The following is a 22,237-nucleotide window of genomic DNA, read 5'->3' as shown; positions in this document are numbered from 1 at the left end:
AATTAGAGGGAATAGCTTGTATAGGTTCTCTTAGAGTTCTTCATTCTAGTATCAGTGTTCTAGCACAAAAGGGTCCTTACTGTTTCACATTTGGTGTCATTTTCTTTTTGTTTTCCCTCTGTTCCCCTTGTCCCCCTGTTTTTTGTGATTTTATGGAACAAACTTATATGGGACTTAAAAAGCATCATGCCACAGAAATAACAAGGGGAAGATTTGGGTCAAGTGTAGAACCTGGAACTCTTTTATATCCTTCTGGAAAATCAAATTCACCTCTTTGGGGCTCTTTTTCCATGGAATGGCCAGAAAATCAAAGAGGATGGGTTAGAAGTGTTTTGGTTTGATTTTCTCTCAATGATAGCTTATCTTTAGTGAGCAGAAAGGGGTTCAGGATAGGAGTTGATAGTTCTCTTTTTCAGAGTGATTGGGTCCATGCACAAGAGCAAGAAGATCTTGTGTGGTGCACTTTTAATGTGCAGGTTTGTGTGGTGGCCCTTTGCTCTTGTGCATGCTCAGTAGAAAGAAGTCTCATCTTTCTCTCATGGGTAGTCCTGTGCTTAGTTTTCATCACAGACGCTTTCACTTCGTCTGTTTCAATAGCTCCTGTTTTCTTTCTCATCTCATATGTTTTCATTCCATTTTTCTTCTGCACATTTTCACCTTTTCAGCCCTTTTTTGTGCCCTCACTGTCTTTGCTCCCGGTGCCTCTCCAGGTACTCTGCTTGTGTTCCAGACTGACTCCTCTGACCATGATTTGCTGTAACCACCTCTGCTTGCTCTGTACAAACCTCACCAGCAACAAATCCACTGCCACCTTCCCCTGCTTGAGTCACATTTTCCCACTCACTGACTCCTTGCCTCCTCCCCCATTCCCTCTCCTTGCACAGGAGATCCCTTTCCTTGGCAACTGTTAGACTTCATTCAGTGGAGTGACTGAAACTTAAACCTGCAGAGAATTGACCTGCAGAGCCCAGAGCTGCTGGCAAACCCTCAGAGTATCCTGTTACACCTCTCTGTGTGGAAGTCCAACTTCCCTGAGGGGGCCTTGCTTCTTAGAATGATGGATAACTTGTGAGGGCAGGGAGCTCTCTCAAAGTGGAGGATGGACAATTTTCAACTTCATTTTGTCCTGGTTTCTGAAAACTACTTTCTTGGTCTTTCTCAGAGTTGGAAAGACACACCACAGCCCAATGTCTTGAATTTCATGTAAGGTCCAGATGACTGTTTGTCATCTGTACCGTACACCTGATGATGACCATGTTAAGGCACTTGAAAAGAAAATGTAAGAAATGCTGTTGTGACCACTTCAGCCTCTTTTTTTTTTTTTTTTAATCTATAGAGAAGTAACTTTACTCAAAAACGTCATAAAAATATTGACTGGCAACTATTTCACAGCATCCAATTAGTTTACCTAGTGTTGTTCTTTCTGAAGGTTGCTCAACTGAATTAATGAGCATGAAACTATTTTTTTCACAAAGTGTGTTGTTACTTACTCAATTCTTCTTTCAAAGTAAAGACCTTTTATGTAGTTGCCTCACAGGCAAATTTTCTGGATGAGGTGCTGTGGTCCCTGGGGCAGATGGGACTCTACAAGGGGTACAGATACAGTTGGGGCTCAGGTCCAAGGAGCTTCTCTTTGTGTAAAGGTGCCCGGATGCAGATACGCTATTGGTAGGTAATTGCAATTTAAATTGGCTGTGGATTTGGTTTTGAACTCTTTTGTTTTCCTAGTTTGTATTGCAGAGTGCACTTGGCATCCGACAGGGTACAGCTGGATTGTAAGCGATTTGGTATAAATGTAGTCTAGCAGAATATGGGAGGATTTTTAAATAACTCAAAAATGTGGCATTATTAGTGCTGTATTGAGGCACTGGAGCTTGTCCAAGGAGGGGAATGGGGCTGGGGAAGGGGCTGGAGCACCAGAAGGGGCTGAGGGAGCTGGGAAGGGGCTCAGCCTGGAGCAAAGGAGGCTCAGGGGGGACCTTGTGGCTCTGCACAGCTCCTGACAGGAGGGGACAGCCGGGGGGTCAGGGTCTGCTCCCAGGGACAGGGACAGGAGGAGAGGGAGTGGCCTCAGGCTGGGCCAGGGCAGGCCCAGGGTGGACATCAGGGAAAACCTTTTCACAGAAAGGGCTGTAAAGCATTTGCACAGACTGCCCAGGACGGTGGTGGAATCCCCCTCTCTGGAGGTGTTCAAAAACCAAGTGCGTGTGGCACTTGGGGGTAGAGTTTAGTGGTGGTGTTGGCTTGATGGTTGGACTTGATGATGAGGAAAGTCTTTTCCAACCTGAATGGTTCTGTGATCCCATGATGGTGATGTGCCAATGCACCGGGGTGTGGGATGGTAGATTTAAATGTTGTGTTTTCCCTAGTGCAGTGGGATTTTGGTGAACAGGAATACAAGTATATTTTTAGCATCAAACCTGAGGCTTTTGGCACAGAATTATGGCTTAAGGAAAAATTTGTCATGGGTTTCACGTTTCTATACCGTGTACCATCTGGTGGGATGCAGAGAGTTCAACTGTGGAAAAACCTTTTGCTTTGGATTCTACTTTGTGAATAACTATGTCCAGTGCTTTAACAGATTACAGGGAATTTTTTAATTGTAGGCTTTCAATGCCTAAATGTGATCACAGAACTTCTGTAGATAGTGAAAAGGGCTGTTGACTAAGAAATTTCTTGCCAGACTTGTGTTCATGGAAAAACTGGCGTGGGGGGTGTAAAATTGTCCCAAATTTAAGAAGAGTTGGCACAGGAAAATTCTGAACTGCAGCTAAAGCTGGAGATCAGCAAATGCTTTTGTAGTTGCGTGTTGTGGGTCCTGATGTCCTACTAACTCCCATTGTATCCTGTGGAAATGGGAATGGACTTGGAATGTCTTTATTTAACATCTGTGGCCAGCTTTGCTATTTTTTCTTTATGCCATTAAGGAATTTTGGAATGGAAAATAAGCCTGAGAGGACTAATTCATCCCTATTATTTTTCTCTAAAGCTAATGGAATTATACCAGTCATAACTCACTCTGTGTGATTTAATCAAGCATTCCTTTAGTGTGAATGGCTATTCTATAGACCAAACTCCAGTAATTAATTGAGACAAAAATGAAAGGAATATGTAACCTCTGGACTTGCTAGGATAGAGAATGGTGTTTGCCTGTTCATACCCTGCAATATCTACAGGACTCTGAGCATCTCCTGACCCTTTTCTTACAAATCAAATAGAAAACACTGTGTGAGGAAAGGGGAAACATTAATAATGCTTAGTTTAGATGGGAAAACAGTATTGAACTTAAGCCACATAGTAAGTGTGTAGGAGAACAAGGAGTATTGTTTTTTCCTTGATCCCACTTCTCTCTTTTGAGAGAGTAAAGCTCTTTCCTATCTTGAAGTGAAGTTATGCACATAGTGAAGCATGTAGTTATGTTTAGCTGGAGTCTCCTTTAACAGACTGGCAGGGCTGTGTCTGTAACATGGTTAGGCTGCTGAGCCACATTCTAGCTTGGATCAAATTCAGGAGGTCATATGAAAAGTCTGGGAACTTTGGGTTTTGCAGGTTAGATAGTTTTTTTTAGAAGTTATAATGAAGAAGTAATGTTTTTTCCAGAGGAGGAGTTCTGTGAAATTAAAATCGGGCTATTAATGGAGTTAAGGTTTTTCATACTTCCTGGCAGAAAAAGTGCTGTGGTGTGCAGATGGATAATGAAGGGAGAGGGGAGGGCACTCCCCTGTCCTTGCTGTACCCCCAGCTGGATGGTGTCACAGCTGATGTCACTGCCTCTGCCTCTCACATCCAGCTCTCCTCATAGCCCTTCTCCCGTGTGCTGCCCTGCACTTTTGCATTCTTCTGTCTCTTGAGGTCTTGGATCTTGGGCTTTACTCTCAGATTTATGGATGTCTAAACCTCTCAGGCAGAGGCTACATGTGTGTAAATCAGTTGGAGAAGAGGAGGAATGGCCCTTCTGGTATAGCCTGGGAAGAGGGGCATTGTCTTCAGCATTCCCTCCGCTTCCTTTGCGGGGTGGAAGAGGTGCTTCAAGACGTGTTATTGGTTTAAGTAAGGAACAGGAACATGGCTGTGGAGAAGCACTACTGCAGCAGTGGTTTTCAAAGCAGGGAGAACAAGTTTAAGGGAAAAGTGGTGTTCTGTACTGGTATCTGAGTTTGCCCACACCACGGAAGTGGGATGGAAGCAGCATGAGAAAAGATTGGTGTCACAGAAGCTGTGGCTGCCCCTGGATCCCTGGCAGTGTCCAAGGCCAGGCTGGACAGGACTTGGAGCAACCTGGGAGAGTGGAAGGAAGATCTTAGTGGGCTTTAAGATCCCTGCCAACCAAAGCCAGCCTGTGATTTTATAATTTTAATGAAAAGGGAGACAGCTGTAAGAGGGAGAGCAATACAACCCTGTGTTCCTGTCCACATTCTGGAGGCCTCCTTACCTTCCTTAGTAGGTAAAACTGCTTAAAACTGTTTGAAAACTGTCTTCTGTTTGGACTAGACAAATTATTAGGTTGATTAGAAGAAATAAACTGCTTACCAGTCAACTTTCTGTGGGCACATATTTTGTGAAAACTGTGTACTTAGCAAAGTCCCATAGTTTCTATAGGATAATGTATTGGTTTTGCATGATCTGGTTTTTGGTGGCAGGGGTGTCACAAAGATGGCTCCTGTGAAAAGCTCCTGGAATGTCCAGCAGAGCCAATCTCTGATGGCTTTGAAGCTGGACGTGGTGCTAGTCAACACTGGACCAATGAGAGAGGCTGGTAACACCTCTGTGATGATGCATTTAAGAAGAAAATGAAAACAAAGTAATGGGTTTTTGCTCCTAGTCAGAGAAGAGGAGGAGGTGAGAACATGTGAGGGAAACAACATGGAGACCCCAAGGTCAGTGGAGAGGAAGGGGCAGGAGGTGCTCCAGAGGCCAGAGTCAAGATCCCTCTGCAGGCTGTGGTGAGATCAGGGTGAAGCAGCTGTGCCCCTTCATGGAGATCGATGGGGGATGCAGACATCCACCCAGAGCCCCTGGGGGAGGTGCCCATGCCAGAGCAGGTGGATCCCTGCAGGGAGCCCTCTGGCAGGTGGAGAGAGGGGCCCTCTCAAGGGCAGCCTGTCCTTGGAGGACTGCACCCCATGGAAAGAGAGCCCCACGGTGCAGCAGTTTGGGAGGGCTGTGTGCCCATGGGAGGGACTCACCTTGTGGCAGGTGTGGTTTGGCTGCTGCTCTTGAGCAGCTGGAGAAGTTTGCAGGGAACTGTCTCCCGTGGGAGGGACCCCATGGTCTCACAGGGAAAGGACTCCTCTCCTGAGCAGCAGGACAAAATCTTGGTGATGAACTGAGCAAAACCCCCACACCCTGCCTCCCTGTGCTGTCAGTGGGAAGGAGGGAGGGGCTGGGGGGAAAAAAGTGTTTTAAGGGCTTATTTTACTTCTCATTATCCTCCTCTGATTCTGTTAGTAATAAAGTTCACTTTGCAACCGTAGGTTTGCCCTTGAAGTGTTTTCTCCCAGTCTTATCTCAATTCACAAAGACTTTGTTAACTTTTTCTTCCTCTCCTTTGCCCAACTGAGGCAGAGGAGGATGAGCAAGCAGCTCTTGTGGGTGCTTGGCATTGGGCCAGTGCCAAACCACAACAGATAAATAGAGAAGAATTGCCTCAATTCTCTTTGAAAAGAGTAAGGTCAGAAGCCAAGAAAATGATACTCTGCACTTAATTCAAGTAGTTGTGTTATTTGAGAGTGGAGTGGCTTTTATATTGCTACCAATGTTGAAAGTGGGAAAAAAAAGTGCTAATTTAGGAAATCTCATTTCCCTCTTCTTCTGATGGATCACAGAATACCAGATTAAAGCTGGTGACAGCTGATCTGTCAGAGCTCTGTGTTTTGGTGGCCTCAAATTTGTGGACATCCCATATGAAACCTCAAGGATGTGTGAGGATTTGGGGTTTTTTAGAAGCTGGTTTATCTTGGACTTAGATACACAGTGACAGCAATAATGAGTGCATGTCCAAATTCTGTGTTTTTTCCTTGGTGTTTCAGGAGATGCAGTGTAAAGGTACAGCTGTTCAGTGCTGCCTTGGTTGTCTGAGGGTAAATGATAAGCAGACCTGGGTATAATACCTGGGAATACTGCTCTTTTGTGCTAAAACTGATGAAGTATTGCTATTAATATTTCACAAGTGACAATTTCAATGGGAAGTACTGCTTCCCTAGAGCTCAAAAACTGCTCAGGGTTGTTACCACTAAGTGTTATTGTTGCTGTCATCAGATGAGTGACTGTCACCAGTGGTGTGGAAGTGAAGAGCTCTGGGCTGATAAAGATGAAATCTAAAGCACTTAAAGACATTTTCCATCTCTGAGGCTTCTGGGATAACTGTACTGAGCCTGTGGGAAATGAGTGTGTGAAACCTTATTGTCACCCTTAACGGAGACATTGTGATATCTGTAAAATGAATTCCCTGTGATTGCATGGATGTTTTCTTGTTCCTCTAGAGGGATTTATCTGGGGTCCCTCTAAAAGTAGCTGCTTATATAGATTAGAGATGACAGTAAGTATTGCCAGTGCCAGAAGCTCCAAAATCTGTGAGGCAGCCAAAATGTTGTGACATGATCCAAAAGCCTGTTAGAGCATCACTTACAACTTATTTTTCTGCTGTCTTAACTCTGCATGTCCAGCCCAGAAGGTATGCACAAGGGTGAATTTCCCCTCTGATTCTTGAATCCTTCTGGCAAGGGATTATTCTCCCTGTTTTTATTTGAAGATACAGTAGATATTCTTTCCTTGGGAAAAAAATGATAAAGCCTCAAATACCTAATTCTTTTCTGCTTTGAATTACAAATTATTTTTCATGTTACATTTGAGATTGTTGCCTACACAACTTAGAAGCTACTTGTTCTATTTTGCTTTGCTCTCTTCTGCTCCAAGTGGTTATAATTCCAAGGGAAGCCCTGCAGCTCAGTAACAATGTATTCCAGTGCTATTCTGTCCCTCTAATTACTCCTGATGTCATTTATCAGGTGAGCCTTGCTGTTTGTTAGCAGTGTGCACCTTTTCCCTAGAGCTTCTGGAATTTGCATAGAGGATACTTCACCTGTTGTGGCCCATGTAAAAGTCACAATGCCCATGTTAACTTTTAGGTACAATTCACAGAGGGATTTCCTCCCAGTTTCTTAAGCACTTTTTAAACAAAGAAATTTCCTCATTCACGTTCCTCTCTTCTTTCCTGCACTCTGAATTTATCTCCCAGGGGTTAGAGCAGCTTGTATTTCACACAATCACACAGAGAAGCCCAATGAATCCTATTCATGGCAGTAATTGTTTAGCCCTGGCTATGGTCTTGATGGAAGCTCTGTGGTATGGAAAGCAAAGAGCAATTTCTGCTGCTGCATGCATCTCCTGGATTGGTTTAAATGCACACAAATCAAATTCCTACTGCTGTATGAAAAGCAGATAGTTGGTGCAGATCCTCAAGTACTTTAAAGCTATGAATAAGCTGTCCCTCCCTGAGGCTGATAAGTGTCCCATTTTCATCTGTAGAAAACAACTATTTTCTGAGAATGCACAGTAATGAAGTGAACAAGGAGCCATGAATATAGTATACTCATTTTAACTGAGTCAACAGTGTTGATTGTAAAGAGAATTGTCACAGAAATATGACAGGAAAGTTGAAAAAGAGGCCAATCAGTATCTCCCTCTTGAAATGCTGAGCTTCCTCTTTTCAAGTGCCAATCCTAGAGGAAAACTAGGAAAAAGTATGTCTTTGTTGTGGGGAATTAGAATAATAGAATTGTTAAGAGAGGTTAATTGTTGAGAGGTTGGATGAGACCTCTCAAGATCATTGAGTCCAACCACTAACCCAGTGCTGCCATATTCACCACTGAAGCATGTCCCCAGGTGCCATATTGACCTGTCTTTTGGGCACCTGCTGGGATGGTGACTCCTCCACAGCTCTGGGCAGCCTGTTCCAGTGCCTGGTGAAGACATTTTCCCCAATATTCAATCTTAACCTCCCCAGGAGCAATTTGAGGCGTTTTCCTCTCATCCTGTCTCTTGTTACTTGGGTGCAGAGCCTGACCCCCCCCCGGCTGTCCCCTCCTGTCAGGAGCTGTGCAGAGCCAGAAGGTCCCCCCTGAGCCTCCTTTGCTCCAGGCCGAGCCCCTTCCCAGCTCCCTCAGCTGCTCCTGGTGCCCCAGCCCCTTCCCCAGCTCTGTTCCCTTCCCTGGACATTAATTAATAGTGAATGAATGCCTTTAGGGAAGAGAATGAAGTTGAATTCTCAGGGAAGAACAAAAGAAAAGAACCAGCCAAGACCTGAAAACTGATGAAACTGACACTGTGGTCCTTAATCCTTGCTCTGTGTGCTGCACTGCTGTCCAGCAGTACTGCCTTGATAAGGAGCTGGCATGAAGCCTTGCCCAGGTGCCTTTGAAAGCTCCCTGTTGGGTGATGCAGAGGTGTGCTCTGTGTTACCTGTCCTGCAGAGGGGGCATGGAGTGATGGGGCTCCCTGTGCTGGTACAAGTTGTGTTTGAGCTTTTCTTAACCAATGGGGAGCAAAAGGAGTTTTTATCAGGTTGGTGATTTTTTTCAATGCATCATGCAATGTTCATTCTGCATCCTGCTGGACTAGCTTGTTAGAAACCTTAGAGCTATTTCCCCTGTGCTGTGAAAACAGGGAATGGTCAGGACCCAAAGGCTGCCAGAGCTCCAGGAGCTTTTGGACAATGCTCTCAGGCACGGGATGGGATTGTTGGGGTGTCTTGTGTGGGGCCAGGGGTTGGACTGGATGGTCCTTGTGGGTCCCTATAAACTCAGGGTACTTTGTGATTCTATGACTTGAGGTTCTTGTCATCTTTTTTCTTACTTAGGCTTTATCTTTTGTGTGTGTATCAGAGGCTGTTTGGAATTCATACTGAGAGTGGATTCTGCTCAGTGGAGGATCTGGCTAAACCAGATTAAGGACTATGGAAAAGGAGCAGATATTTCATTTAGTTAATGTACTTTGAATGTGGCCTAAAGCCTGCCAGGAGGAACCCTTTAGACAGAGAGCCCTCAGATGCCAGTTGGTATATATTTTCCAGTCAATGATTTAATTGTTGGCATATGCTGTGGCTTTGGTTTTGAAGGAGACACATGCATCAGAGGAAATATTGAGAACATATGTTTTTCAGTTTGCAAATGGCAAAACAGTTTCTCTGTTGAAAGAGAGTGATGGTGTTACTTGATCAGCTCACCATGCCTTGGTAATCAGCAGCTTTGTTAGAGGGAGTAGGATGGATTCAATGAAATATGCTCTGGGCTGGCTGCTTTCTGTGCTTCATTACTCCAGCCAGGGAGAATGTTTTACCCCTCACTTACATTGTTGAACCTAATGTGTTTTTTATAACTGGTGCTGGTGTTTAGGATTTCCTGTTCGAGGTGTGCTGCTCTGAGATCAGATTTACGAGATCCTTCAGTGATGCTGGCAGTGGATTCATGCCATGCAGTTGTTGTTGGGTGAACTCTGGGTCCAAGATTTGCATTTTGCAAAGGGATTGTTTGCAGTGTTGCATTTTTAAGGGGGATCAGAATTGTTTAGGTCAGGCATATCCCCTTGTGATCTATGGGTAAGCTTCTTTTGTTGCTCTTTGGTAACTGGTTTTGCCAGAGGAGAAGCACAATGACTTCATGTTTCTGAAGCACTTGGGTGGGATCATGTTATGTCAAGATACATGAAGCCTGAGTACTGAGGACAGGATTAATCCCATTTCACTTCAGGCACTTCACTGAAGACTCTCAGCTGAGGGGCTGGTGACCCAGAGGCTCTTTCTATAAATCACAAAATGAAACTGGCACCTTAAGGAGCAATTAATCCCCTGAGAATTTTGAAATACTCTTTGGAGATCTCATTTGCTTTCACTGGCTGTAGGGGAAGCAAAGGTTAGTTCAGTCAAAGCCCTGAATTTAGAACACAGGAGGTTAATTGAGAGGTTTTCTGCTTTCTAACATTCTGCACTGGGCTGACTGTCCACATAATAGTCCCTGAGGTTTGTTTCACACCTAGGTTTTCATCCTACCAATGGATACCAAGGGCTCTTGGGGGCAGTAGGTTATTCCCACATGGTGATTCCCTGGCTCCCATCAGCATCTGAAGAAGGCCCCTGGCTGGGCAGCCCAGCACACCCTGAGGGTTCCTGTGAGCCTGCTCTGCTGAGGGCCTCGGTGTGTGTCTGATCACGGGGCTGCTCAGGAGCTCATGCCCCTCTGCCCTCTCCCCAGATTATTGGCAGGGGTTGAACCTTGGCTGTTCAGAGACCCCGTCTGTGTGAGCTGAAGGAGTGACACTGGCAGCTCCCAGGCTGACAGACAGTGCCATGGGACAATTCCCAAGTGGGAGCTGGGATGCACCTGGTGCAGTGTGCTGCCAGTGTAAACAGGCTGTGTGTGTTCATGCAGTGTTCTGTGTCCCTGTGCTCCTCCATCTTGATTTGCTTTGGCACCTTGGTGCTCCTCTTCACTCTGACCGCTTTGCCAGCTTGTACCCCTTCTCCTACAACATTCCTAGCCTAGATTTCAGTCTGCAGGCATTACTGGTAAGATCTATGTATTTTTGGAAATGACATATTCCCAGACAGCGAGCCAGCATGCGTCTAACGTTGCAAACGACCAGAAAGGGTTGAATTTACTCTCAGTGATGTGTCCCTGTTAGCAGGCTCATCCATTCTTGCTGGAATCATGGCTTCCTTACCATTTGCTCTTGGGAATAGGCCAGTAAGTGTGTGATATAGGTACAATGAATGATTATTATGCAGCATTAAAAGCCAATTTCATGTAGCCTGATGCATAGTGGAGCCAAATCTCAACTTTATGGGATAAATTACAGCCAGCAGAGCTTGCTCAGCAATGAGAGGTAACCAAAGCAGAGCAGTACTCCAGTTCTCAGCCTGGAAAAATGGTGCTGGAGTGAGTGGGGATGGGTTTGCAGCATGGAATGAAAATGAAGGGGGGGAATGTCTTGTGTTGCTGTAGTCCCTGCTAAATGTCTGGGCTGTTTGCTCGGGATAGCAGCTCTGAGCTGTGACTGTAGGTTACTGCTGGACTGCTGCCAGCTTGTTTAAATTAGATTCCTAGCCCGGGGGCTGGGGTGGTCAGCAGGAAGCCATTGTAATTTTCATGCCTTGGACACCAGTGTATTTTCATGAGCTGAAGTGAAGTGTCTCTGGGGATGCTGAATATCTCTGAAACATTTCCTGAGTTCTCTTAAGCTCTGCAATGGTATGTCCGAGTCTGTTTTCCAAAGGATGGAGCTTTTTGTTTAGTTAGTGAGGTCTTAGTTCACTTGAGTAGTATGCTTTTGCTGTTGGAACTTAGTGAGGAACAGAAGAAGAGGAGGAAAACTGTGCAGGAAAAATGATGGGCTCTGTGTCAGGACAGCTAGGAGTACTGTAATTTCTTTTATGCCCTCATATTAATTTGTATTTCTGTTTACTAAGGTCTTAATGGATTGTGACTTCAAGCTACTGTGTCAGAGCCAGGTTTTTAGGCTGCAAATAGGGGAAATGTTTGGGATTCTGCCCATCTTTGGGCAGATCTTTTCCCATTTTCTGTTACTTACACCAATACAATAGTGGTGTGATTTTTAATTAGAGACCTTTAGCATCCCTGTGCACAGTAATTGCTGTCATATTCCAGTGCCTGAGTACCAAAAACACAACAAGAACCCAGGGTGATGTCCCTGGTGATGCCCTGGTACTTTGTTGAAATAAGACATGGTGTGCACTGGCTGGGATAACATTTTGGCTACTCTCCTACAGCATTGGGAAAATATAAAGTGCTTAGGCAATGGTGCTTGCCTAGGATTATTTACTCCTGATTTAACAGCACACCACTTAAACCCCTACATCTCAGTGTCTTAGGATATTTTATCTATGTGGTTGGCTTTTTGCTAGTTTGGTTTTTTTGGCCTTTTTTTGAGTCTTGGGTTTTTTGTTTGTTTCATTTTGGTCATGTCTTTCCCTTTTTAAATTTTACATAAGCTGAATCAAATCACAGGGTATGCATGTGACCTACCCCTGAGTCACAGTTTTCTGTGTTAACCACAAATCACTTTTTTCTCCCTGAAATGTTTATTCCTTCTTTTCATTTCTTTCCTAGTCTGTCTTGACTCCTCATCTTTTTATCTTCATTGTCTCTGTATTCAGCCCATCACTTCCTCAAAATTTCCATTGACCCTTTTCCCTCAGAGGTTCAGTGTCCCTTCACAGTACTCCCCTCCATATCTCAAGATTTCTTGACAGTCTGGAGTATTTTTTGCATATACACACGGGATCCTGGTGGTGAAGTGTGCTGGTGCTAAACAGAATATATTCTTGCTCTGAAAGAGGTGCTGTGTTACCCACAAAAAGGTTTGTGCAGGGGAACTCAGAATCGTGGAATGGGTTGGGTTAGAAGGGACTTCAAAGACCATTTAGTTCCAGCTCCCTGTTGTGAGTGGGGACACCCTGCACTAGTTCAGATTGCTCTAAGCAATCCCTTCTTCTGTCACTCCAAGTCCTTGTCCCAAGTCCCTCTCCAGCTCTCCTGACCCCTTTAGGCACTGGAAAGGGCTGTAATGTCTCCTCTGCCCAGCAGATCCATGTCTCCAAATATTTCTTGTGCTGAAGATGGAGTCTTACCAGAGCAGAGTCGAAGGGAGAATCCCCCTGTCTCAACCTGCCAGGTGGTGTTTGCCTCAGCCTCAGTGAGGCTGGTAGCTAGGACACATCTCATTCCCACTTCACATGTTTGCCATGGGAGTGAATACTTTTGTGGCTTTTGTTCTGGGTCAAAATTGGACCAACTGACCCTGATATTTTGTTTTCTGAAATTGTGCTGAATCTGTTAAGTTACACTTTCCTAAAGTTGTAACCGTAGTGGACAAAACAATTATTGTTCTGCACTGCTTCCTGCTTCCCTCTTCTTTAAGGTCATGGCTTTTTCTGATCCCCAGCCATGAGTGCTGCTTGGCAATCCCAGATTCATTCCCAAACAGTCCAGGTTAGCAGAGGCTGAAGAAGCTCTTCAGCTTGGAAGGTTGGTTAGAGTGCATGAACCACCCTAGGGCTGAGCAGAGGAGGTGATGGCTTGTGTTGGGGTGGTTCTGGCCAGCAGGACTGGCAGTGGGCTTAGCTGGCAGAGCTGCAGCAGGGAGGGAGCATCCCTAGTGTTAATGAACTGGAAGGATTGAGTTACATGGGATCTGTGTGTGAGGGAGAATCTGGACAGTCTCTGTGAATGCTGACAGTGGGGGAAAAATGTGGCTGCTTTGTGTGTCAAGCTTTGTTCTCAATATTCCTGCTGTGGCTTATGCTTAGGGTGTGAAAAGTGGGGATCATGTCATTGCTGTAAAACGTTGGCCCTTTCTCTACTTTCCAGAGTTGATTTGAATGTCATTCTGTTACCCAGATGAGCCATAGTATAGGGAGGTGAAAATAATAACTATTGGTTAAATGGCATTTTGAAGAATTGGCAATTTTACCACATCAAGCAAATCTTTTAATGCCTTGGTGGTTTGTCACAGCCACTGGTATGATGTGTACCTGTGACTGGGACTTTTTTTAGAGGGGAGGCACAGAAATACTCCCCAGTCTAGAGGTGTATGGTACAGTCTGGAGCTGGAGCTGCGCCTTAGCAAATGGTAAGAGTCTGTATTCCTTTCTGGAAAGGACACAAGGGAAGCAACTGAAGAGATGCTGTTGCATTCCTGCTTTGTGGGGATGAGTCTTGGTTCATTTCAAGCTATCCTTTCTACAGTCATTTGAAACAAGCAAATAAGGAAAGCACTGAATAAGTGAAGCATGTTTTGAATTAACTCATTAATTTGCATAAATCTTGCTTGGAGGTAGATTTGAAGTACATAAAACTTTTCGCTCTGTAGAGAATTTTGGCTGTGGGTATTTAGGGGATAACTCAAGTCCATCTCACCTTGTGTTGTTTAATGTTAAGCAATAAACACTTGCTTAGTTACTTGCAATGAAATGTCCCATTCTATAGATATAAAAGCTTTTTTTTTTCCCAGTTTGATATTCTGTCTGTGATGAGGTTTTTATCTCAGTTAACATGGAGTAAATCCAGAGTAATTCCATTACAGTCAGTGATGCTAGTTTGGATTTACACCAGTACAACTGAGCTCAGAGTCTGGCTTTGCTTGTCTGCCATCTTATTTTGCTAAATATTGCATCCTTCCCAAATATCCTTTCTCATCTTGTCTTCAGACCTTGCTGGCTCCTCCTACTTTACCAAATTCCAAGAGTAACAACATAGGTGAAGTTTACTTGATGAAAGATTGTTTGAGCAGGGTCTGGTTTTTATTAGCTCAGCTGGTTTTCATTTTTTCAGCCCTGTTTGAAGTCTGATTGTGCTCAGGCTGGGAAGTGGATCCATCCTGCTTTTCCTGCTTGACTCAGTTTTGTCCATTAGAAGTGCAGTGTTTTAAATTACAGGGTGCTCCCCGACATTATCGTTCAGTAAGAATTATGTTCCTCAGTGATGTTTTAAAGCAGTTTTTAACTCCAAAGATCAGAAAAAAGGAAAAAAGAGTACCTTAGGCATTACTGCTAATTAGCAACATAACATGTTTGGAAGGGCTCAGTAAATGTGAGATGTGACTTCGGAGAATGCAATGAATTAAATTTTTCCTGGTTTTGTTGATATTTCCTTTGTAGAAGTGTACACTGAGCTTTCTTACAGAGTATTTTAATTTGTCATGTGTGAAGGACAGCTGGAATTTCATCTAGGCTATTCTGTTAGTTAAATAGGGTTTATTATTCAGGTTTGCAGTTTGGACAGTTTTATCTGTGTTTATATAGTTTAGCTGGACACTGGGGTCTCGGGCCTCGTAATCATTCCAGAATTAATCTATAACATTTGTCTTAACATTTTTACAGTTGGGTTTATGCTGGTATAGTATTGCTACATTCATGTGATGATAAATAATCCTGCCCAGGATATCCAGCCCCAGCTCTAGGGATAAAGAAGGGATAGGAGATGGGAAACGTCACCTCATTTAGTTTGGACACCTCAGGCACAAAGTTAAGCAAAACACTTTGGAATGTTTTTATATATATTCTGTTGATTTTGATACCCTTTTCACATATCCTGAAGTGTTTTCCTGAGTGAGGCCGGAAGATTTTCCTCTGGCTGCAAAGGGGATGTTTGGCAGAGCTGGTGATTTAAACCTGAGCCATCCTGCCGTAATCATTTGGATACCATTTTGTACTGCAGACACCTGAACAAGATCATTAGGAGAGACTGGATGACTATCCATGTCTGTACCTGAATAACTCCTGAATTCCATGAAATGACAAGTCTTCACTGTGACCATTCCAGTGGGCAGTTGGTACAAAAAAAAAGGTGCTTTGAGCCTACCCAACAGGCAGTTGTTTAAAGAATTAGTGATGCCCTTGCAATCTTTGTTCCTTGGCCTTCAAGGTCAGGAAAATTGCCTTAACTCCCAATGTATGCAGGAATTCCATGTTGGTTTGTGAATGTCTCTAAGATACCGGACTGGGGGCCAGAGAGAGTTTGCAGCTGGAGCGCTGAGCAGCACAGCAGGCAAAGACAGGACCAGTCTCTAAGGGAAGGATTGAAGACAGGCTGGGAGAGCTGTGGGAGTTCACCTAGAGAAGAGAGGTTTCTGGGGAGACCTGAGAGCCCCTTCCAGTGCCTAAAGGGGGTTCCATGAGAGCTGGAGAGAGGCTTAGGACAAGGGCTGGAGGGGGAATGGCTTCCCATGGCCAGAAGGCAGGGTTGGATGAGATACTGGGAAGAAATTATTCCATGTGAAGGTGGGGAGGTCCTGGCACAGGGTGCCCAGAGAAGCTGGAGCTGCCCCTGGATACTTGGAAGTGTCCAAGGCCAGGTCGGAGAGGCTTGGAATAACCTAGTGGAAGGTGTCCCTGCATATGGCAGGGGATGAAATGAGATGAACTTCAAGGTTCCTTCCAAATCCAAGCCATTCCATGATTCCATGCCCTTCACTGTTGGCATCCTCAGTGACTATACTTGCTGCAGCAGCTCAGGAATTGGCACTCACCCTTTACTCGTGTTGACTCATGAGGGGAGTCAACTCCTCTCAACCACTTCAAATATCCCGTGTGAGCTGTCAGACTGTATTTGAAAGGACCTGCCAGTTCAGAGAGTGGGTTTTCTTCTAGACACAATGCAGACCCTGAGAAAATATGCTTTAGATTGACCTACACAAACAGTGCAAGTCAGGTGGTAACATTGATTTTTGGAGCTTGATGGCTTTATGGTCACAGATCCAAATTCCCCAGAGAAGATTTCTTTGTGCTCTTTGTTGTATAAACAGGCTGAACTAGTTTAGTGAAAACAATCATCATGGTAAATGCTTCTGTTTTTAAACTGTAATCATTCTTTTAGAGTAAGTTTGGTAATTATTTAGCAATTGATTATTTCATTGCCCTGTGAGAGTTCCATGTTTTTCCAGTAGTCAGCTGAGTACATTCCAGTCTGTTTGGGCTAGGCCAGATGGAGAGTAAAACTGGGAAATACAAGGTTCAAGATGAATGAGTTAGTTTAAATTAATTTCCATTGAAACATAAATAGTGGCATTATTTCAAACAAATTTTACAAGATGAGTGAACAGAAAACGAGGTTTTGCCTAATGTATTCCTGTTTAGCTGATTAGGGCAAAAAAGTTAATGTTCTCATCCTCCTCTCTGTTCACATCTGCTTTTTGAGTTTGGAGCATGCTTGCATTTTTATACCAGGAAAACTCAGTGGAATTTTACAACCCACAGATAATATTTAATTTTTCCCTCTCTTCCACAGCTTCCTGAAAACTACTGAGCACTGAAACCTGCATCAAGAGCAGAAATATTCTGATGCCTTTTTTTTTCTTCTTCCAAAGCCCTGAAACAGCTTTCTTCTAGTGAGGTGTCCCAGCGCTCCCGTGGGCTGTGCTGTGTCTGTGGGTCAGTGCAGGGGCACTGGGCCCATGTGGGGAGGTGATAGAGATCTGCACAGCGGGGATTCTGCTGCTGGGCAGACAAGGCTGGGCAAAGCTGCCCGGATTAGCAGCTCCCCAGTTAAGCTCTCGTGGATCCTGTTGTAATGAGCTGCCCACAGTTCTTGCTTGTGTAGAGGAGCTGGCAAAAGGCAGCATGGTTGTAAGGGAGCTTGTTATAAACGACTCAGACCCTGAGTGGGGATGAGTTATAAAAAGTTTTATTGAGAACTAATAAAAATACACAAAGCAAAAGGGACAGTCCTGGGAGCGTGGCTCGATGCCAGGGGGTCATTCACAAAATGGCGGCTATGCCTTTTATGCAACTGGGAAATTGCATCAGCAACATGAATATTTATGAGTGGTCATACATATTTTAATATTTTTCTTCTATGTGCTTGGCCCCTCCCAAAGTCTGCCAGTCTCCATCATCCATTGATGGAGTCCTTCTCACAGCTTGATTGGAGGTGAGGTGCCATGCCAAGTTCCAACAGGGACAAGTGTCCCCCATCCCTAGCTGTCCCATGCAAGGGGCATAGCCTGGCCTTGGATGCTTCCAGGAATGGAGCAGCCATGGCCTCTCAGGGCAAGTCCTTCAGCTTGCTGGGGCAGTTCATCTGCTTTGAAAACTTCTCATAGCCTTGAGGGCTTGGGTAGACTCTGAAGGATGATGAAGTAGGGATGTGATGAGCTTTTAGAGTTCTGTGTCCTGCATGGATCCAGGTCACACTGAGACAGTGACATGCTTTGAGTTCTTGGCTGAACTGCTGGTGATGAACCCTCAGAGCTGCTGTTTCAGAGCTGGAGAAGCAACCTGAAATTCTTCCTGAAGAAGTGCATGGCTCTTCTTGGGCTTCTTTCTGGTCTTTGCTCAGTTGACATTTATAACTATATTGTTATATAAGACAGGAGGAAATAGCTTTAAGTTGCTCTGGGGGAGCTTTAAATTGATATTAAGAAAATTTCTTCCCTCAAAGGGTTGACAAGCATTGGAACAGGTTGGCTAGGGAAATGTCACCATCCCTTGGAGGGATTTAAAAGCTGTGGATGTGTCACTTGTGAATGTGGTTGGTGGTGGCCTTGGCAGTGCTGGGTCAATGGTTTGACTCGATGATCTTAGAGAATCACACTCGATTCTGTGATTCTCTATTATAAGGTGCTTTGCTCTCTGACTGAGATGTCAATTTTATATGACAAATGACTGTGGGCAGAAATGATGCTTAGGCATGGATTGGGGGATTGTTTACATACCACACAGTTTACGTAAGTCAGTGAATGTGCAGATTGCCTTTCCAAAGTGACAACTAAAGATGTGTGTCTTGCAGCCAGATCCTCAGCATCACTGAGTGTGAGACTTCTATGCAACAGGATTCATTTACCAAATAGTCATTCTCAGGGTTTGTGTGACTACTGTGGGGAGAACTTCTGGTTTTCTGTTCTCCTGGCAGATTAGAAGCATGAAATGAGTGCAGTGCTGCAGAGGGGGGAGAAGAATCTCTGTGCCTCTGTGTAGATGGCTCCCAGCAGCCCAGCTCCAGGGCTGCAGCCTGTCCCAGGGAGCAGGGCTGCCAGTGAGCCCTGTGTGTGCTGCTGGGCCAGACTCAGAGCTGGGAAGAACCAGAGGCAAGGCATTCTGACTGCTGTGGCCCACGGACAGCGAGGAGACACGTGAGACCACGGTCACCACTGAGCTATTCTGGCAGTGTGGAGGCTCTGCTCAGCCTGGCACGACTCCTTTCCCCTTCCCCTTCCCCTGGGTTGTGGTGAGCGTTCCAGTTTCTCAGCCTTGGTTCTCTAGACTTCCGCAAGAAGTTTATCCCTTACTTGAATGGTTTCTGCTTAAAAATGTTTTTCTTGGTGCCATTTAGAAAATGACACAATTACAAATGATACAGGCAAAAGTGAAGGGATGGGAGAGAGCCGCTTCCAGCTGACTCTCCAGTTACCAAAGTAAACAGTGCTGTAATGAAGCTTTTGAGAGCTCATCTGGCCATGAAAAACTTGCTATATCTTTCTTTTTAAATCGGCATTTCAATCCAAACCACATATTTTTAAAAATAGAATGAAAATGTTTCAGTATCCTCTTTTTCCTGGTTTGGCTCTGTCAGATAAGTTATTTTGCAGTCTTATTTTCTGCTTCTTTTTCCCACTGCTTTCTTGTACAGTAGAGTCCTGCAAAAGCCCAGGTTAGAAGGCACTTTGAAAAAACCATCTGATCCAACTTCCCAAACAGAGCCTCACCAGGAGTAAGAAATGTGTCTGATAGGTAGAAATAGAAAATTAATTGTTTAGAGTCTTCACTGTTTAAGTTAGTAATAGCTTTTTAAAAAGAACAGAATGTCCATGTTAACCTGGAACACCAGTAACAGCCCTTCTTTGAACGTCCTTAAATGAGTGTTTTAATTTCAGCAAATTGATGCTTCTTTATTCACAGCAGTATTTGAGGCAACACTGGACCCTTGTTAGAGCCCTAGAGATAATATTCCCAATTGGATATTGTCAGAGTGAATAATTGGTGTACATGGACAGTGTTATCTGCTTTAACATTCCGTCAGCTGCACATGGATTAGTTCTGTGAAGTGGAGACTTAGCTGGAATGATACAGAGATTTGAATTTACAGTTGTAATGCCTGAAAGGACAGGGTTGGGGTTTCTAATGGTTTTACACTGGTAATCCTTTAGCTATTCACTTTATAGTGGAATACTTGGGCAGCAGCTAGGGTCTGTTCTGACTGAAATCAATAAAAACTCTGTCAGTTACTTGGAAAGAAGACAGATACATTTCTAGTAGTAAAAAGGAAAAAAAGAATATTTTAGGTACAGAGTAACCTCATGCAGAATAACTGAATTTTGTACTGAATGTGACACTTCCTTCTCCCAGCAGCTGGCGTCAGATTACGTGATTTTTGTTATGTTTGGAAATCTGCATTCTCTAAGGATGGCAGCTGGATATATCCTAAAGCCTTTTTTAGTATCTAAATGATGACGTTCATGCACATACATGAATATGTGTGCAGGCAGACACGGGTCATCTCCTAGAACCTTGGTTTTATTCTCCTAGAATTTTCAAAATTGAACTTTTTTCTTTATTCCTTGTGTTCTATTGAGAGACTGGTAGCTTGGTATGAAAACTGAGGGGCTCTGTTTAGTAGTGCTTGAATTATTCGGGTAGGTAGGTCTGTGTTTAGTGTCTATCTTTTCCCTTTGTTTAGGGCTAATTGTGTAATTATGTGGTTTGCTGATACTTTGCTGAGCAAAGTTTAATTAGTGTTTCAAGGATTGTGTCTGGCATCTGAAGGAATTCTAGCTCAGTCTTTACTTTTTTTGTGTTACTTTTAGGGACAAAAGCCTAGAACTTACCACACGGTGTTTGAGCTTCATATCCAATGGTGGTGTTTTTGTCCCAGGCCGTGTAACTCCCTCCAGCCAGAGAAACCTCCAGAGACCCATTTAAACCTAATAGACTATAGTGCATCCATGATCAGATGGAGAGCCACCATGGGGATCAGGGGGATGGAGCCCCTCTGCTATGGGGAAAGACTGAGAGCATTGGGATTGGTCAGCCTGGAGATGAGAAGCTTTGTGGTGGCCTCACTGTGGCCTTCCAGTGCTGGAGAGGGGCCTGCAGGAAACATGGAGAGAGACTTTTCACAAGGGGTGGAGGGACAGGACAAGGGGGAATGGCTTCCCACTGCCAGAGGGTAGCATTGATTCAGTGTTAGGAAGGAATTGTTCCCTGTGAGGGTGAGGAGGCCTTGGCACAGGGTGCCCAGAGAAACTGTAGCTACCCCACCCCTGGAAGTGTCCAAGGCCAGGTTGGGCAGGACTTGGAGCAACCTGGGATAGTGGAATGTCCCTGCCCAAGGAATGGAACTAGATGAGCTTTAAGATCCCTTCCTACCTAAGCCTATGGTTCTATGATGATTTAAAATAAAATGGACTTTTACAATGTGAAAGCAACCCCAAACATAAGCTTGTTAAAGAGCAGGATAGGGTTAATATGGAAACATACACTGGGAGGTCCTTGTGTTCCCATGGTCTTCTGGCACTTTTAAGGACTCATGGATTAGTGCCATGGTCTCCATAAAGCTTGTTAGGAGAATGGCTTAGTGAAGAAAACACTGACTGCTGCTTTATTAATAACTGGGGGGTAATTACCCCTGTTAAGTACCATTCCTGCCTTGGGACTTTGCTTTGTGCTACATGATGGGGATGTAGAATGTTTCCCCTCATCCCAGACTGAGCAGGACTGGGTTGTCCTGCTCCCAGGATGCTCAGGTTGCTGATGGTGACTTTATTTGCTTGCAGGGTCTGCTTTTGTGTAGCTGTGGGTTCTGAATGCATTAGTAATTCCCTATCCTTTGGGAAAGCAATGCAGCTGCACTTTCAGCAGAAAAGAGCCAGTTGCTTTTCAGTTTGCTGATGTCTCGAGATCAAAAAGCTGACTTGGCTTCAGTAAGGTAGCTCTCTCCAAGGATCTTCCAAATCTCTTTGAAGGAAGTAATCTGGGAATATAATCTTCCAAGCAGAAGAAGCTTTTAATTAGCTATTGTAATTGCATTAATCTATCCTGCAAATAAAAGAAGCAGTCACTTCTTTTGCCAGTCGGCCACTGGACCCCTCTTACGGTGAGGCACATTTGGGGACATAATGGGAGCCTGAGTTCCATGAAGAAGGAGCTTTATGGATGAGGCTGTGCTACCTTGCAGTGCCAGGAGGCTCCCGATGGTGGAGCTCGGATATTCCTGGCTGACAGTGGCGTGGACAGCAGCTCAAAATCAATCATGCCAGATGTCACAGTAAATAAGTTCATTTTGTAATGCAATATTAAGTATAAATTGTAAATTAAAAGTTGTGTTTTAAATCCTTCTTGATTTGACCTCAGCACGGTAAGGTAACTAATCACAAAGCAGCACTGTGAAATGGGTAGTTGCATTTGTTCCTGCCCGATTCCTCAGTGCACATTCTTTATCCAGTGCCATTACAAGTGTAGAAGGAGCAGTGCCAAAATACACAGACAAAATACAAAGATGAGACAGAAATAGACCTGGACTGAACTGGAGTTCAGTCTGGAGAAAAAATTTAAAGAGCATTATGAACTGAGTTTCACTCTGCTCAGCCTGTTGTTAACAAGGGGAAATAAACACAAACAGAAAGTGAGCTGATGACCTTCTCAGATGTTCAGTGGGAGTTGGGAGCATGGGCCAGCTCTGGGATCTAGCATTGCTCCCAGGCTGGACAGTAAGGAAGCTGTGTCTGCAGT

At 44.3% G+C, this 22,237-nt stretch overlaps 1 protein-coding gene across 1 annotated transcript in view; it reads left to right on the top strand.

Moving 5' to 3' along the window:
* The window catches only part of HMCN1 (hemicentin 1), a 170,751-nt gene that overhangs the window by 1,730 nt on the left and 146,784 nt on the right, over positions 1-22,237 (top strand). The window lies entirely within an intron of this gene.

Source organism: Zonotrichia leucophrys, chromosome 8 (assembly GCF_028769735.1).
Source record: "Zonotrichia leucophrys gambelii isolate GWCS_2022_RI chromosome 8, RI_Zleu_2.0, whole genome shotgun sequence".
Taxonomy (NCBI): Eukaryota; Metazoa; Chordata; class Aves; order Passeriformes; family Passerellidae; genus Zonotrichia; species Zonotrichia leucophrys.
This window is presented reverse-complemented; position numbering and strand designations above follow the sequence as displayed.